A 12521-nucleotide genomic window follows, 5' to 3' on the forward strand; every position below is an offset into this window, starting at 1 on the left:
ATTAATTAAAACCAAACTAAAATTATGAAGCTTAATTATTATGAATTATTCTTTGTCTGTTTTCTTCCACAGCTGAAATGTGAAAAATTCTCTAGTTCAAATTATTTAAGGCCTGTAGCATTCTTAGTTCACTACTCCATTAGTACACATCATATCTATTGTGGGAACCTTCGGTTCTGGGAAATTCTTGGTACAATAACCACAAAAGTTATGTGCACCTAGGCTGATCCTTTAATGGATTACAGAAATTATTGATAAATAAAGCATAATGAGCAGTCCTGCCTGGTGAGCAGTTAAGACAGGTTGAAAGCCATAGCATAGGTTGGAAGCTTGGGTGGCCTTGCCAAGAGGACTTGGACACTGTAGCTGTGCTCTCCCTTGCTGAAGGGCAATGCACACCCAGCAAGTTTCTCAGTGACACTTGGGATTTCTCGTGCTGGTTCTTTCAAATCTCTTTTATATCAGGGAATGAGGGTCTGAAGCCCAGGTTCCATTTATAGTTACACCCAACTTCCTGTCTCAGCTGGAGAAAGTCCCATCATCTCTTTAGAACAGAGAGAATGTCTAGGAGGGAAGAACAACTTTGGGTTGAGTGAGACATACTGCAGCCTTTAGTCTTCCCTTTATTGCAGCAGTTACCACAAACCACCATTTTATGAAGTGTCCAGGTGCCCTCTCAGAAATAGCTGTTTGTTTTCTTTACCCCTATTAGAATTTGGCTTCTGAATTTGAGTGCGCTAATGGTCAGACACTGTTTAATTTCCATCCTAAAGCTATTAATAGCTAGTCTATACTCATTAGTTCCTTTGCCAGTAATGTCTCAGTTTCAATAGTGCCCTCTCTTCCCTGCTGTTTACTTCCCTACTGTGTTTATACATGGCAATCACTTCTTGCCCCAAATTTTGTTTTGCAAGGGTAAATAAGCCAAAGTTTTAAGTTCTCTTGATGTAGCTACTTCTCTGTCTTCCTGATTTTCCCATAAGCCAGTTTCAGCCTGTTTCTATTAATTTTTTTCTTCCTTAATGTAAGTGTCCAGAATTGTATGTATTGTTTTGGAGGACACCTCGTAAGCATCTGCTGCTGTGTAAATACTTCTACCTATACCTCCCAAGATTACATCTGGTATGCTGCCTCTCGGTTCATCTCCTGAGTCCTTCTCACCTGGATTGTTTAGAAGTGGTCTTCCAGTTTATAAAAGCAATGTAGATATTGAATTTTGCACTATTGAATTTCATCATATATCTACTGCCTCAGTCTTCAAAGTCATTTTGTTTATCCTGTGTAATAATCTAATAATGCATTGACAGTGCAAGTGGAAGACACAGAAGAAAATTGTAGCAACAGAGGAGGTGTGTGCAGAGATGAGCTTTAGATTATCAAGGTTAGTCTTCCCAGGCTGCATCTGCAGCCAAGAGAAGGAGAAGAGCTTACCTAGAAGTCGAGCTGGAGCCAGAACCTCATTACTTGAGATGAATCATGCATGGTGGAGTTCATCTGTTGTTTGCCATAGGAAAATCTCAGAGAAATTAGTTCCACTGGAGTTAAGTCAGTCTTTGTGAATACCGTCACCGTCAATGTCTCTTTAATTTACTTTCTTCACCCATATACTCATATTGTTTGTTTCTTGGTCATTCTGCAAATATTAAACAGGATTAATACACACACCCCCCACACACAGTTCAGGTGATTCAGCAGCACCTTTCTGCTCACCTCATGCTTTGTTTCTCAGCCCAGTGTTGTAACCTCATAGACAGTCCCTTGTGTACCACATTGTGGTGCCCAGCCCCACCTCTTCAGTAAACCCTGTTTTTGCAGTGGTCAGTGCGGTGCTGAGGCTTACATTACCCATTTAAAAAAAGTCCAAACCAGATGTCAAGTATCTAGTGTTATATAATTTACCTATGACAAAACTGTATTACATGGCCTTTGAAGTCTTCGGGCCTAATTTCACAGAAAATTTGCACTGCTGAGGTCAGGCTAAAGGATGCTGTAGGTGCCAGGGTGACTCTTCTAAATAGAGGCACTGCATTTGTGTATGTCCATTATGAAGACTGATAGATTTATTTCAGCCATTTGCAATGGGAATTTGCGTTTCACACATCCTTTCTTTTAAATTTGTGAGACTGTAGGTTATCTGAGTAACTGCAATTTGCATTTAATAAACTATTTTGGTATAACATTCACTTTTTTTCGTGAATCTCTTCTTTTCTATTTGTTTCCCAGTGTGTAATTCCATGTTCAAAAACATGAATCTTACTAAAAACTGAAATGATATTTTGATCTTTGTTGCCAACTATAAACTGACCCAAATCAAATGTCGAGTTTTCATGTGTATCTCATTGCAAAACCTTTCAACTTCCTGCCTTTTTCTCATTTGAAGTATATAGCTGAATAAAAGTTTAACTATTTAGCCTAATTTCCTTTATGAGGTCAGATTCAGTATGACTTTTAGCAAGTACCACTTCTGCCAAGACTCACTTTAGACTTGCGTTTCTTGACTTTGAAGTCATAGTTTTTTTTGGTGATCAGTCTTTTTTCCCATTCCTTGTAGGCTCCTTACTTATGCTTAATGTCATTTTCAAGATGGTTATTCTTCCAGTTAGCTCTGGAAAGTTCTCATACAACATTTTTTTTTTTTTTCTCCTTGCCTGGCATACAGATTCCAGATAGCTTTAGCAGATTTGACATGGAGACATTCCAGGCTGCCTCCAAAATCAAATCCCCAAGTTCCTTAGTTCAGTTGGCCTCCCTAAATAGTTACCTTGGGTTGCATCCAAACTCAGCAGCTTGTGCACCCGGCACAGTGCCTGCAGCCCTGGTTGCTCGATCCCCGGATAGTGCACGGTGTCAGAGCGAGGTGCCTCTCCCTCCTGACTCATGTGCCTAGATTTCTTCTGATCAAAATCAAAGTTCAGCAAGGGAAGAGAGCAGGCATGTGCGAAGGTTTTGCCCTCATACACTTGGGAGACAGCCAAGACCTATTTCCAGATTTGGGAGCTCAGAAGTACTCCCGGCTGTCCTTAGTTTAGGTGAAGTTCTGTCTTTTTGAAATGAGGAACTTTAATGAGTTTTAACTCCACTCTCTCATTCTCTCATTCTTTTATTTTCTTTTTTTTTTTTTTAATTTCAGTTAAAAAAATTAAATGCTGTGCACTGAGGGCACTGGTAGTTAACAACACTTCTTCAGACGGATGTCTCAATGTTCTTCAAACCAGTAGTACAGTTTTCCTCACCAAAGGATGATTCTCTGTTGTATATTTCTTTGCAATGAGAGCTCAATAATATTTATTAGTGTCCAGATTCGATTCTAGGGTCAATAATAAACTCCTATAAGTTTCCTAGTATTCCAAGAATTTATTTAACCTCATCTTCCACAGGTGATTTTACCCAAGCAAGCATTGTTTCATTTTATTGTCTCTTGTTTCTTTACACATTTTGGATATACGTTTCTGGAGAACCACTTCTATTACGATGTTATCTTTCGTCAGGATGTTATGTGCACCACTACTGCCATCATTACTGAAGTTTAATTCAGTTCTTCAAAAATTCAAGTTCTCTGTGTTGTTGCCCCAGTTTCCCCATTAGAGTAAGTGCATCTTAACAACTACATCTAATTCTACGTCTAAATTGACTCGACACAGTTTTTCTATCAACTGTCTCCAGCTGCTTATACTGATATTAACCTTTCCATTGTCTAAAGGAGTTAAGACCTCCACCATTGTGTAAGTAACAAGAAGAAAACAGTGCTCCTGCACCCCATGAAGGGGATTTTCAGTCTGAATTCCTTTATTGTTGAGAGTCTGCAGAAACACCTCTTTACAAATAATTACTCTCCATCTTCTAAGACCAGCCATGGCCTAATGAAGAATTAAATTTTACATCAGATTGACAGATAGATTTCTTATCAAATACACAATGTTGTATCCTCAAATTACAGCATAGATCTCTACGTGTCTCTGTGGAACTGGGAATGAAAAAGTGTGAAGTATCAGCTATGGGGAGTCTGTATCACCTATTTTTTGCATGCATACACAAAGTGTATGTATCCCAAAGATCACAGAATCACAGAATGTCAGGGATTGGAAGGGACCTCAAAAGATCATCTATCCTGCCAGAGCAGGAACACTTAGATGAGGCTGCACAGGAATGTGTCCAGGCAGGTTTTGAATGTCACCAGAGCAGGAGACTCCACAAACCCCCTGGGCAGCCTGTTCCAGTGTTCTGTTACCTTCACTGAGAAGTTTCTTCTCAAATTTAAGTGGAACCTCTTGTGTTCCAGTTTGAACCCATTACCCCTTGTCCTACCATTGGTTGTCACCAAGAAGAGCCTGTCTCTATCCTCCTGACACTCACCTTTTATATATTTGTAAACATTATTAAGGTCACCCCTCAGTCTCCTTTTCTCCAAAATAAAGACACCCAGCTCCCTCAGCCTTTCCTCATGAGGGAGGTGCTCCACTCCCTTAATCATCTTTGTTGCTCTGCGCTAGACTCTCTCCAGCAGTTCCCTTTCCTTCTTGAACCAAGGGGCCCAGAACTGGACACAATATTTCAGATGGGGTCTCACCAGAGCAGAGCAGAGGGGAAGGAGAACCTCTCTGGACCTACTAACCACCCCCCTTCTAATACACCCCAGGATGCCATTGGCCTTCCTGGCCACAGGGGCACAGTGCTGGCTCATGGTCATCCTGTTGTCCACCAGGACCCTCAGGTCCCTTTCCCCTATGCTGCTCTCTAGTAGGTCGCTCCCCAACTTATACTGCAACCTGGGGTTGTTCCTACCCAGATGCAATACTCTTCACTTTCCCTTGTTATATTTTGTTAAATTTTTCCCTGTCCAACTCTCCAACCCGTCCAGGTCTTGCTGCATGACAGCACAGCCTTCTGGTGTGTCAGCCACTCCTCCCATCTTAGTGTCATCAGCAAACTTACTGATAGCACACTCTATTTCCTCATCCAAGTCATTGATGAATATATTGAATAATACTGGTCCCAATACTGACCCTTGAGGCACTCCACTAGATACAGGCCTCCAACTGGACTCTACCCCATTGACCACGACTCTCTGGCTTCTTTCCTTCAGCCAGTTCACACTCCACCTCACTACCTGATTGTCCAGACCGCACTCCCTCAGTTTAGCTGTGGGGATGCTGTGGGAGACTGTGTCAAATGCTTTACTGAAGTCAAGGTAGACCACATCCACCGCTCTGCCATCATTTATCCACCTCGTTATGTCCTCATAAAAGGCTATGAGATGATATGGAAGAAATGAGATGATTGATAAAAACCAGAAAACATTGGATAAGAAGCCAACCTGGCTCTGAGGCAAGGGCATGAATAATTTTGTCTCCACATTCACTAATGCTTCACTGTAGCTTTACTACCAGACCCTGGCTTGTGAGATGATTCTTACTGGTGAACTTAAACCACTTCATGTTAATTTACCATCCAAAGCCAAGTCTAGCTTTTAGTTACAAGGTAGACTCCACTAATATGGTGAAAAGATTTGTTACTGTAGGAAACAAAGTAAAAACCTAACAAGCCAAATTTTAAGCAATATCTGTAACACTAAAAGAACGGAGGATTTCTGCAGCAATGGAGTTTCTGTGACTCCAGTTTTGCATTGTACAGTTTTGTATATATCAAAATGCTTGTCTCAATTCTACTTCTCCTCATCCCCACTCACTCCTGGGTTAGTGCTAACATGTGCTCTCAAATAACAAATTGGTAGTTTTATTTCAGTTAAATTGTATAAAGGAATTCTGGCCTGTCTTTTTAGCTTTATATACATGCATGTAAACATGAGTGGGAGATAGAGGGAAAGAAAGACGCTGCTGAAAGCACCATGTGAAAGTGGTGCAGCATTAATACTCCAGATTAAAATAGCCAGGAACAGTTCTGTGACTGCTAATTAAAATGGATATGTAATTTCCCAAAATGCTTCATAATAAATTAATATTAATTACCAAAGAAGGTTTCCACAGGAAAGAAGTAGCAGTATATTAAAATTATCATTAGCGTATTATGATCTCTTTCAAGACAAATTAAGAATATCTACAGTTAGAGGTATTATAGAAATGTCTTACGGTTTGTTTTGGTTTGTTCTTTGTTACCCCTGTTCAGCTATGTGGATTTAAGATAAAATAGTCATATTCATAGGAGACATAATTTCTATCTATAAAAGATACAAAATTATTATAAAGTACCTCTTGAACTATGTGGTGACATAGCAACACATTTTGGAAATTTGCAAGTCTGTTCATAGAGGAACATATTGTATTAGTTGTATAGCTTATTTGCAAAAGAAAATATAGTTTTGAAGGTACTAAACTTCTCAATGAAATTCAGTCATGAGTTTGTCTGAATTGTTTTTAACCTTTAAAAAATCAAATGTTTTTTCCCCTGAAATTTGTGTAAATGTAAATTTCTACTATAGTTTAAAACCACTAAAATGAAATCAAATATGTTTTGAGTTATATAATACTATCCAAAGAAGTTTATCTATATGTTTCAGTTAATTTGAAAATACATTTATTTTTCTCATAGAGTTATCATTTTTTTCTTAGATAATTGTGGAATAATATGTTAGAAGTTATGTGAAGCTTTTCATATACGTCAACAACTGAAAAAAAATTCTACTTATTTACCATACTGTATTTACACCTTGGTGAAGGACGTCCAAAGACTGTTTGTGTGGAAATTTTCTAGAGATTTTGTATTAGTACAGAATGTGAATTCTAGTTATTTCACATGTCTGTGGGACTCAGGCTGGTGCCACTCCAGCAGAGCACATTAGTATGTGCTTCACTTAAAGAACGAGTATAGCACAACGGGCCTATTTACCTAAAATAATGCATATTCTTTTATTCTTTTCCTGAATCCAGGTTAACTTGTGAATAATATTATTTTCCATATGTGTTTACTGTTCGGAAACTGTAAGATTCTGTTTAGAGCTGTAGTCAAAAAACTTTTTAACAGTATGTGTCTCAAAGCTTCCATAGGATGAAATATTAACGCATATAATGGCTACTTCTGGACAAATGACACAAATTCAGGGGGTCAGAAATGATATTTTCTTGTATTGATGGTATAGTGTGAGGCATCTTGTCATATGATGTAGCACAATAGAAACAGTGTTAGTTACATAAATATTTTTTGCATGTGCCCTCCCTCTAAGGTCTGTTCATCAGAATATGCACATAAGTATCTAGAGGAAGTTTAGCATATCTTCATCTACAGCCCAAATTTTCACAGGAAGCACCTACTGAAAGTTGTTTACTTCTTGCAGTATTTTACATCTGCCACTAATGCAATAAATGGGGAGGCTGAAAACCAAACAATATTATTAATGGTGACAGAAAGCCTTTAGCCAAGCTCCCTATATGGTGATGGATATTGTTTGTCATATTTTACTAGTTCCTTTAAACTTCCTCTGTCAGAATGAATCATTGATATAGGAGAAGAGGGACCAGGTAACAGGTAATTTGACTTGTCTGATAGTAAGTTCCTCAAATAAAAAAAATGTTGGGAAATAAAAAAACAAATTATGCATGCTTATTTGTAAAAAACTGCCCTGGTTGTACTCAGGTATCCTGGAGAATACTTAACCTTTTGTATAATATACAGTGAGCTACAGGTTAATATCAAGGGTTAAATCAAAAATCTTTTTACGATGTAATAAAAAAACCAGTTGTTGATGATTTTGATTACCTTTATTTCTTACTTGCATTTTTCTTTCCTCATGGAAAGTTGTACACCATCAAAACACTGCTACAACCACTGCTCTACCACAACTATTCCATATATTTCTTTTTGAGTTATTTATGGATTTCCAATTCTCGGTTTTACCAAGCAGCATGGATAAACACAATGGAAAATGACAGAAAGATCTGCTAATTTCTGGCTGATTTTTAAGCTAAACTAAAAGACTGGGATTTGAAATAATGAATGCTTCTAAAAGAAGTAAAAGTTCTTACAAATCTAAGTAACTATTTCTTGTACCAGACCAAAACATTTTTAATAGCTGCTTAAAAAATGGTATAGAAATGCTTCAAAACGAAATTAAATTCTTTAGAACACACTTTTAACAATTTAACTATGAAAGTTTTTAAAATTAAAAACTTCTGTTCTTTATTTTTTTTCAGCTTTCTTTCCTAAAACAAGTTACAAATTTCAATTGTTCTCTTCTGAATATTTTTGGTCAATTTGAGCTGAAATATGTGAGTGAAGCAAAGATTTTTTTTCCAGCTATGCTTCTCCCACAAGAACTGGCACATAAGTTTTGATAAACAAGAACTAATCCCTCAGTTTCAGAATAGCACATTTTAGCATTCTTTGATGTGTGAGTGGTTTTTTTTTTTATTATTTTCCACTTTTTGTGTGTTCCTTCACTTTCTCATTCTGATTCAGATGAGAGACATTGCTGGAGTAGAGATGCTCTGTGTACCTGTTTGTGTTTTAGTATAGATCAAGAAAGTACTTTTGAAGTGCATCTCCCAGTACCCCCTGCTCCAGTTCACAGTGTGCAGAGGTTTGTGAGTGCCAAGCTGAATTCATTTGGCTGAAATTAAACTGGAAAACATGCTCCAGAGGTACACCTACTCCATAAATAAGTATTCAGACTATGGGACCAGAGTAGAACCAGTCTAATAGTAAGCAAAAAGCTCTTAGAATGTGGATGTTAAGTATCAAGAACCATATTTTTCTGTCTACAGTCTGCTCCTGTTTGTCTGTTCTGCTTGCTAAGGCAGATATAGCCTGAATATGATAGTGATTGTATTGTTTGTAACAACTTGTAACAGGTGACAAAATATCACGGCAGAAATTTCAGTCATATTGTAATCAATAACAAAATACCTATTCACATCGGTTGGTTATTAACAAGCTCTTTTCATCCTATATGTTGCTAATTTTGCAAGAAGAAGAGACATAGATAAATAACATTGACCTCTGCAGTCAAATTCAGTAGGAACTCGGGAATTTTGTGCTGTTCCTACTAAATAAACTTTAAACAGATGCATATTACTATGTTTCCCAGTGCTAGTGTATTGTCCCTAAGCCTATTCCAAAGTAAAGTACGTGATTATTTACAAAATATTTACAAAATGGCTCAAAAAGTGATTTTCTTAACAAAGTTGATATAGGTCAAGTAATTTTTTTATACTGGTTAAACATTTGCCTTAGGGTGATGATACACTGAGATTCGTTTACAAAGTTCTCACACACAAGGATTTATGACTGGGAGATTCAGATCTAAAAAATCCACATTTATTCTTGCGTATATAATTCTCCACGATTAAACATTGCCCACTTGCTATTCATCCCACAGAAGGCCATTGGAAGTTTTGCATTTGATATTTGTGTGAGCAGAAATAGGCAACGAATTAATTGTATATTCCCTAGCTATGGAAAGTATCTTGGCAAGGAAGAAAAAACTTTCTCAGTTCCAGTAACAAAGTCGATATTGAAAGATATATATTTTCAGATTTAATAGATCCTGTAGTTTAAACCACACCCATAACACCCATTCTACCTACTCAGATTTACCAGCTGGTTCACTCCTTAGTCTGCTAGAAGCATTTTTAGCTACATTTTACATTACTCTTTGCATTACTCATTACTACTTTAGCATTTTTGAAGCATTCGCTTCTTATTAAAATCTGTTTTTTGTTTTTAAAGGTAGAACAAAGCATCTTGCAGTTCAGCAGAGATCTATTCCCTCTATACCTAGTCACATCTCTGCAATTTAGAACCAAAAATACATTTTCACTGCAGGTAATTTTCACTGCTGTCCATTCTGCTGAGCTAATACATCTACAAGAGAGTGAGTTGAATACTACTTGTTCTTATGCAGAAATCACAAAATTAATTCTTGTTAGAGGTCCAACCTGTTATACCTGTGTAACCCTGCGAAGGGGAATAGGGTTGCACAAGTGTCAGTAAAGGCATAATAGGTTTAATCAAGCATAACAGAAAGTAAATTGCTCTGCAAAATCCTCGTTACCAGAGATGAAGTGCATTCATCTGTCTCAACTGTTAAGCCATAAGCTGTCCGGGCAAAGGCAGTCCGTATGACAATGATTCTCTGATTTCAAGTGAAACCTCTAGGTGACAGTACGAACAAGTAATGATTGTATGATAATAACCTGTATTAACTACTAGACAGAGTATCAGTTTGTCAAACACAACTGTTTATGTGCAAGCTTACTACATGTATTTTAGAAATTGCACTGAAATACAATCAGTGAGGACAGCAACTGTATTGCTTTTAGTTATATTTCCAAAGAGAGTTGAATTACATAGACAGGTTTTTATTCAAGTATGCAGAGTTAATAGTTAGCAATGTTTTCCCCAACAACATAACACTTTAATTACAAAAAAGAACTTATCATGCCATATTAAAACATTTTTTTAATGCTATTAAAATATAGTTGGTTGTTCACCATTATCTCAGGCTACGCCTAGGAGAGTGTGAATAAATATTGGCTTAAAAAACCAAAATCCCTCTGTTCATCACATTCCTAAAATAGTGTAAAAAACAGATTAACGATATATTTGGAGAGATGAACCACAGTAGACAGTGACATTATATTATGACATGCCGTGACAATGTAACAGGGTCTGAAGAATAATAATTTGAGAGCACGGATATAAGCTCTTCTTTATGAAGAAAGCATATGTTCAATTTTGTTAAGACTAGCACCAATTATGACAGAATTTGCAACCTCAGCATCCCTGCTACGTTAAAACCAGAGGTATGTATATATGTTGGTAGAGCTTTACATCTGAAGGATCATTGCAGTTGTCTCCTCCAAGAACCACAATGAAGGCAACAAAAGCTGCCCTCAGTTTGGGTAGTTTTGTCTTCCAGACATCGGATTTGGTTAACCTCTCATTTCTCAATACTGTCGATGTTTTGATCCCCACAAAGATGTTTCTGGACTAAACACATCACATCTAATGCTTCTCTTGGGTTAACTACATTTTTTTGATAAACTAGGCAGATGATTGGGTTCTTTGAATTTTCACTGTAAGTCACAAAGAATTGTTGGTGGTGTGATGGTCACACTATATAACTGAAGAAGTGTTCATATCCATTATTGGGCCAACTTATACGGTATAAAAAAGTATATGAGCTTTCCAATATCTTATATCATTCTAGCAACACTTCTTCAAACCTTTCCTATTTCATGAATTTTTGGCAGAGTTTTCCACAGATATTATTCCAGTGCTGAATAATCCTAGTGTATATTCTCCAGTTTTATGCTAATATTTTTGGTGAAGGTATTACTTCCAGAGGCCATGTTCACCTGGTTGCCCTTGGTGACTTCCAAGTTCTTCCAGAGTTATTCTTATACAAATGGTTTGCATCTACTTAGCCAAACAACCACTGGCCTCCTTTCTTCCTTTTTATTTTTTTTTTTTTCAATTTTGCTATGCTTATATTGATGACATTTGCAAAATCCATTAGTAATGATTTTAAAAGTTATTGGACAGACTGTGTTGGCAAATGTTTTAAACAGTGTAGATCTCCCAGAAGAAACATAATTGATTAATGATAATTCTTCATTTAAGATTACAATCTAAGACTGATCGATAGCTTGTTTCCAATCTATATGGTGCATGCTAACTCAACTTTGTATAATTCTGAATTTATTGGCAAATAAAATGTCGTGCAGTACCAATCCTGGATCTAGATCTATTCTATCAGCCTTTTTTACCTCTACAAACAACACTTTCTGTCTGATCCGAAAAAGTTATCAAGTGAGTTTGATCACATCTGTTTCCCATCTTAATTGCAGTTAGTTGTATTTCCTTGTATTAATTCTTTATGAATCAATTTCCATAGCTGATTTTGCATTATTTTGCTGAAGAACAATCCTGGATTGACAGAATTCTAATTACCTGGATCTTTTAATTTATTCTTTTTGACATATGCACACATCACTGAGTTTGTTCTAAGTATCTGTATTACTGTTTCAAAAGTTATTTGAAAATAATTGCAGTGTCCTAGAAAGGACTCGGTCCACTCTTTCAGAACTCTTGAATGCAAGCTATATAGATTTAAACTTACAGCTTTCGTAGCAGGGAACTGTTTAGGGTATGCCATAGAAAGTTCTATAACTCTTCCCAGAAAGGTTCCTCTCATTCTTATTATCCTGATTGAATTTTTTCTCTTTCTTATAGCCTCAACTATAACCTGACCGGTAATAAGGCAATGGCTAGGTCAGTGCTTGTTGGTATGGGTTAAAATCATGCAAGGACAAATGCTTAGAGTTACAGAAAATTACTCACCACTGCTCAAACCTCTGTCCTAGTCTTGTTTGTTCACTTTTCTGTCCTTGGGGCTAGAAGTTCTCCCTGAAGGACTTCGGCAAGTGGGAGAAACCTAAAGCTTGGAGGCACAGTTGGCTGTAGGAAGGTGGTGCCCCTTTTCATCCTACAGTGACTATCTTAGCTGTCCCTCACCACACCAGTTTATGAAATTGCAATTAATTCTTTGGGAAATACTATGACTAGAA

Source organism: Patagioenas fasciata, chromosome 3 (genome assembly GCF_037038585.1).
Source record: "Patagioenas fasciata isolate bPatFas1 chromosome 3, bPatFas1.hap1, whole genome shotgun sequence".
Classification (NCBI taxonomy): domain Eukaryota; kingdom Metazoa; phylum Chordata; class Aves; order Columbiformes; family Columbidae; genus Patagioenas; species Patagioenas fasciata.